The sequence below is a fragment of the Spermophilus citellus genome (genome assembly GCF_964194105.1).
Source record: "Spermophilus citellus genome assembly, chromosome: 7".
In the NCBI taxonomy this organism is placed as follows: domain Eukaryota; kingdom Metazoa; phylum Chordata; class Mammalia; order Rodentia; family Sciuridae; genus Spermophilus; species Spermophilus citellus.
Window position 1 is genome coordinate 35,550,308 of NC_138188.1, and position 6,000 is coordinate 35,556,307.

Consider the following 6,000-nt stretch of genomic DNA (forward strand, 5'->3'; position numbering starts at 1 on the left):
ACTATTCTTTCACCTTTCACTTAAAGCAGGACTGCTAGTGTAACCTTGAGATTTTTCTGTTCACCCATGACTCATTCTCCCTGCACACTGTCCTGGGGATGAGTTCACACAGACAGCTTCAACTACGACAGGCTTGCTCTCGTATGAGCCTCAGACACCCCCAAATCTCTTTCTCTCTGGCCTTTCTCTCTTGTGACCTTAAGGCCCAACCCTTCTAAACTGATTATACCTGGAGTTGCAAACCCAAGTGCTACCAACACCAGGAAAGTAGCATTACATGCCTGAAGTGCCAGGTAAGGGAGAAGCCACAGCACAAGTTTGATGATAAATGGCAACTGATTCCCCACCTTAGAGTCCAAGATAAAGTAAGGCAGTGGTTCTCAAAGTATGTTCCCTGGACCATCAGCAGCAGCAGCACCCAAGAACTTGTTAGAAATGTAGCTTCTCATACTTAGGGGTTCAGAACCACCATAGTAGATAGTGCTGGGATAAAGGAAAAGGAGGGAGGAGGGTGTGCCCTGTTTAAAAAGAGCAGCCGCCACTGAACTTTAGCCATCTGGAAAAGAACGGTGTTTCTTGTAGGCTGACTGCAAATTCATTAAGAACAACATCCCAAGACTACGTCTATGACTCTTTCCAAACCACCTTTCTAAGTGTACCTTCCACCACCGAGTTACTTTCTGTACACACTTTCACACCTCTGGGTGTTTATTTGAGTCTCAGGCACTGTTTTTCTGTAGCTTTACAGAGTACAATTCATGTAATCCTCAGAACAACCCCTTGGAGAAGTATGCTTATTACCTAAGCCACAGAGAAGTAAAGACCCCTGACCAAGGTCCAGAGGCTGGATGCAAACCTAGGCAGGTAACCTCTGGTCAGGACTGTTGGCCATTATTGAGCACCACCTCTTGTTATAGAGCTTCAGCCACCTCCTTCTGATCCTATTGAGGGTGGATGCATGCCTGAAAGCCCTGCTTATCATGATTACCACCAGAAAGCCCTTCCAGACCCACAGTCAAAATATCCTGGCCCTCCTGGTGTCCCAGAGCACAGAGTGTACAGTCTAGTCCATGTGGGGTGGCTGTGTAATATTCATTCATCCATCCATCAGCACAGGATTCCTGAGCCCCTGCTAAGTGCCAGGCACCGTAACTCACATTCAGATTGGATAGTGACCCAGGCAAACAGTCCCTGCCATTGTCAATAAAAAGAGTTAACATCTGTGGAATCCAACTATGTTTTACACACAGTTCTAAAGTTTTATGTGTGTTATCTGGTTCAATTCTCACAACCCATCATACAGACGAAGAAACTGAGAGAGTGAACAGAGAGGAAATGACTTTCACACAATGCCAACTGCAGTGTCTGGCTCCAGAGTTTGTTCTCCAAAAAGGCAGAAAAACACAGAAATTACTCACAGACTGGTAGGTGCCAGGGAAGGAGTTAAGAGAGGGTGCTGTGGGAGCACCAAGGAAGGTCCCTTACCAGAATATTTCTGTTTCTCCTCCTCCAGCTCCAAGCTTTCCAGGACCTTCACCAGGATTCATTCCTATCTGTTGTATTCCAGCCCCTGACCAATTTTCCTGAGCTCAGATTGCTATAGAGCTGAGTAACATTGTCCAAATCTTAGAATAGCTGCCTACATTCTTGGGGTCTTGAAGAAATGAAGCTATGAACCACCAAGAATTAGGGTAAAGAGTAAAAATGAAGTTAGGAGTCCTTCATTTGAACTCACTGGAGTGAAATAGCAGAGTAAAATGCTAGATTTGTTGACCGCCTGGGTCCACAGGTTGACTCCAATGGCTACTAATGAAAGCAGAGAGTGCAGGAGCCCTGTGGGTGGGCTCAGGCACACCAGTAAGGCATCCCAGTACCACACTGTCACTATGTGCCCTTGGTGTGATAGCTTGCATCCTGAGCCACTCTTAAACCTTTGCCTTCATACTCTGAGCATATTCCTTTAATATAGAGAGTAACATTCTCACTCCCAGTTATGCAGGATTTTGAATTAGTTTTTACTGTACTCCCAAAATACCATGCCTCTCTCCCTCTGGAACCCCAAGGGTCCAATTCTCAGAAGTCCTAGGGCTCTGGCATTAAAAGCAGAACTGTGGGAATTGGAAGATGATGATGATAGCAGCTATTATTTATCAGACATTTATATTCCAGATCTGTACCAGCCTTTAAAAGTGCTATTTCCAGCCCACACATACCCTTGTTAAGAAGCTACGATTTGCCTTATCTGACAAATGCAACCAAGGTTCAGGGAGACTAAGAGACCTGCCCCAAGTCACTCAGCTACTAAGCAACCAACTTCTGTCTAACTTGAAAGCTTTTGAATTATGCCAAACTAACTCCCAATAATGGGATGGGGGCGGGGAGTGATGATGATGATATATAAATTATTTCCTATTATGGAAATTACAGTACCTGAGACTTCCTGACCAAAGTGCAAGGGCTGACAGGGTTTACAGCAAATCATGACAGGATCAGTGTTGGAGATCTTAAAATCTCCCCGTGTCTGCAGGGCTAGTCTGAACACGACTCAGCTCTACAACTTGCTTTCTGGCTACAGTAGACAGAAGACAAAGCCAAATGAAAGTGTGTAAGGTTACCTGGAAACCACGTGCTCCAGGGACAAGGACACGTGCTTTCTCTTGACTGAATTATCAGCACAGTGCTTTCTCCACATCTGGGAATAGACACTGAAGTAGATGTGACTGTCATTAGGAAATCTGAAGCTGTGTCATCCACCTCTACATGTTTTGATGGGGCTCTAGGAAACTTCCCTTCCCAATCCCAGTCCAATACCATGAATTAATAACCCCAAAGAATATTTGTGCTAGCACTTTATTGTTGGAGAGTTGGCTTCTACCCATGGCAATCCCACACCCAATAGGGAAAACCCATCTACCACCCTTGCTTTGCACACCCCTGGTCACCACCCAGCAAGGCAGCCATCACACTGTGAACAGTTCCTGGAGAATTTACATTTCTTCTGAAATCTTCCCACCTAAAATCGATCAAAGATAACTTCCACAAAATTGGCCAAATGCCTGGTTTTTTATTTAACTTGACAGCAGGACACAACATTGTACTGTCTTTTCTCCCTCAAGAAAGCCCCCATGAGGAGATTCTGGAGGGTGCCAAGCTTCTAAAGGGCTGCCAAGCAATCATTTACAAACCTGCCCTGGCTTCCAAACCTGCCTGGGGGAACTGGGGCACATCATTAGTGCTAATTGCTATGGCTGCCAAGGAAACCTTCCCACAGTTTGCAAACAGGCTCTGCACACAGCACAGGCGAGGGAGTGCAAGGAGACTCCATAGAGATCAGAGGGACCTAGGGGCTCTCCTGGAGCACTACAGTTACAGACTTTAGACTTGATCTTGGATTCTGCCCTTTTCAAAGGAGTCCCCCTTTCCCGCTCTTCCCTGTTTCTCTAGGGGCTGCATCCACGGTCACAACCTTCAAATAGCAAGAAGGAGAAATCCATTCCACCAGGAATAGAGCTCTCTCCCTTGCAGCTGGCCTTCTATTCCCAGCAACTTTAAGGAGGTAGTTTAATTTTATTTATTCACTTTTTTATGTGCACTGGTGCTGTGGAATGAACCTTTGGCCTGGCACATGCTAATCTCCAACTTTTCCACTGAGCTATAATCCCAATCCCAAGGGGGTATTTTTTAAAAGACAGTGTTTACGTTTATTGTCAAAAGTCTATTGTAAATTTCTGCCACGCAAAGATTCTCTTTAAAATAAAAGTAGGTGTGGAGATTTGACTGATGTCCCTTGGAAGTATTTTAGACATGAGGACTGAATGCCCTATCTTCCGAGTTGCAGAACTGTCAAAAAACAAACCAAAAAACAAAATCTGCTTTTTACACCTGTGGACTTTTTTCCACCGCCACCTCAAATCAACAATCCTGTTGCTGCCGCTGCTAAACTCCAGTCCAGGGGTGGAACCGGGAGTAAATAGAGATGCCAACATGTTTGTTTAAAAAGTCGTCTCATCGCTAACAGATCTCCCTTTAACTACAGAACTCAAATCATCAAGCCCCCTAAATCACATTTTTTTTTCTTTTTCTTTCCTTTTCCTTTTTTTTTTTTTTTTTTTTTCTTCCAAAATGTAAAAGGGCAAGGCCTCCCAGGGAAGCCGAGGCCTGGGGGGATCAGTCGTTCCCACTCCGCGCCTCCAACGCCCGGGTGAGTCCTTCCCTCCCAGGGTACCTCGGTCCGGAGCAGGCCAAAGGGGCTGGCGCGGAGTGCCCAGCGGAGCCCGGGGAGCCGCTGGTCGGGAGGCAGAGCCGGCAGTCCCGGCGCGGGGCTGGACCCCTGCAGGACACCAGGGCAGCCAAGGTTTAACCTCCTTCCGCCCACCGTCCGGATCGCTCCGACTGCAGCCACGCCGCCTTCCTGCGCCCCTCCCGGGCTGAATTCCTGGCATAGTTTTCCCAGGCGGCCAGGCTCACCAGGGGGTTCACCCGGGGTTGGGGGCAGCGGGTAAAGATCTCGGGGTTCTAGCTTTCCTTCTCGCCCCAGGCCCGCTGCCTGACTCACTTTACCGCCCCAGATATCCCAGAGACAGCCCGGAGCCCTGCGCAGCCCAGGGATGCTGCTTCCCCAGCCACCACTAGCGGGGCTTCGCGCACTCCGCGGCGGGGAGAAGGCTAGCCCCCGCCGCCCCAGGGCGGTCCACCCGCAGGGGTCAGGGGCCGAGATCGCCTCCTTACGCCAGCAGCTCCAGGCTTGGGGTCTGTGTAGCCTCCGGCTCCCTCCGCAGCGTCCCAACCATTCCAAGGAGAGGCGGAGCCTATTCCCAGCACCCCCGGGACGAGCTATTTTTAGATCTGTAACGGATGGGAGGACGGAGGGAATGCCACATTTAATCCGTTAAGAAAATCCAAGATCCAAGTCACTAGTTCCCGGGCCTTGCTGAGAGTTGGGCGTGTTGAAGCCCAGGGCGGCTGGAGTGCTCCAACCCTCTCCTTCTTTCACTCCCTACCACCCCAGTCCCCATCCCCGCCCCACGTGCTCCCTTTCTCCCCCTCCAGGCCCACAGCCATGGGCCTGCTGTAAACTGGGGCGACTGCAGCTCCGCCCCATCTCCGCAGACAGCTCTTCTCACCCGCCCAAAACTAAGGGGAACTTTCTAGATTTTGATCCTTTGAATCCTTTGGGTATATGTTTTAGATTGATCAGATGGCAACCACCTTCCCCTCCACACACCTCATTTTCTCTCCCTGATCCCTTGCGATTCCCAAAATTATGGGCTCTTGTTTTGTCTTGCTTTGCTGTTCTGTTTTTTTGCTTTGTTTGATTTTGTTAAGGCCTTCCTTCCACAGCAGCCTCAGTCCTCTACATCTTGGGACAGTCAAGTGTTACCGCTGTTTACCAGTGCTTCCCCAAATCCTCAAGTATAACAGAGAAGCACCCAACGAGGCAAGTGTAAAGTAGAAAGTAGAAGGCTTTATTAAAGGACAGCAGAAAAGTCTTCTCCCCAGAGGAAGAATCTGCTAAAAGGAAAGGTGAGATCTTCCCTTTTTTATAGCTAAGGTCTTTTTTAGCTTTCCCACACTCATGTCCTTTGTTTCCCTTTATCTTGCAGTGATAGAATGCAGGTGAGAAGGCCTGCATGGGAGGTGGGAAATAGGTGGGCTGAAGGAGTAATCTGTTTGCTGGGAGCTGCTTCAGCATTAACATCCCTTAGGATGGGTTCCTAGCCTGGCCTTGGGGACATTAACATTTCAATTTCCGCAAGTGCTGCTCTGGTTTCCTGAACTCCATTTGATAATGGTCTCCATTTTCTTTATCTTACTCGATATTAGACTCGATGTACCTAACTACACTAACTACCTATCTGTAAATCTGGCTTCAAAAGCAAAAGTATTGGAGAATACATTTTGGCAAAGATGTAGAGAAACTGGAACCTCTGTGCATTGCTGGTAGAAATACAAATGGTAGAGCCACTATGGAAAAGAGGGACTACCAAAAAATCAAACAGA

The 6,000-nt window shown here is 48.0% G+C and overlaps 1 protein-coding gene across 2 annotated transcripts in view; it reads right to left on the reverse strand.

The window, feature by feature from the left end:
• DZIP1L (DAZ interacting zinc finger protein 1 like) overlaps window positions 1–4,958 on the reverse strand; it is a 34,363-nt gene extending 29,405 nt beyond the window's left edge. Inside the window, exon 1 of one of the 2 annotated variants that reach the window (XM_081301553.1) lies at window positions 4,729–4,958. The gene's annotated coding sequence lies outside the window, so the exon portion shown is untranslated. Of the gene's footprint in view, window positions 1–4,225; window positions 4,615–4,728 lie in introns of those variants that run through there. The other variant, XM_081301555.1, reaches the window with a different exon arrangement.
• Window positions 4,959–6,000: the final 1,042 nt, after the last annotated feature.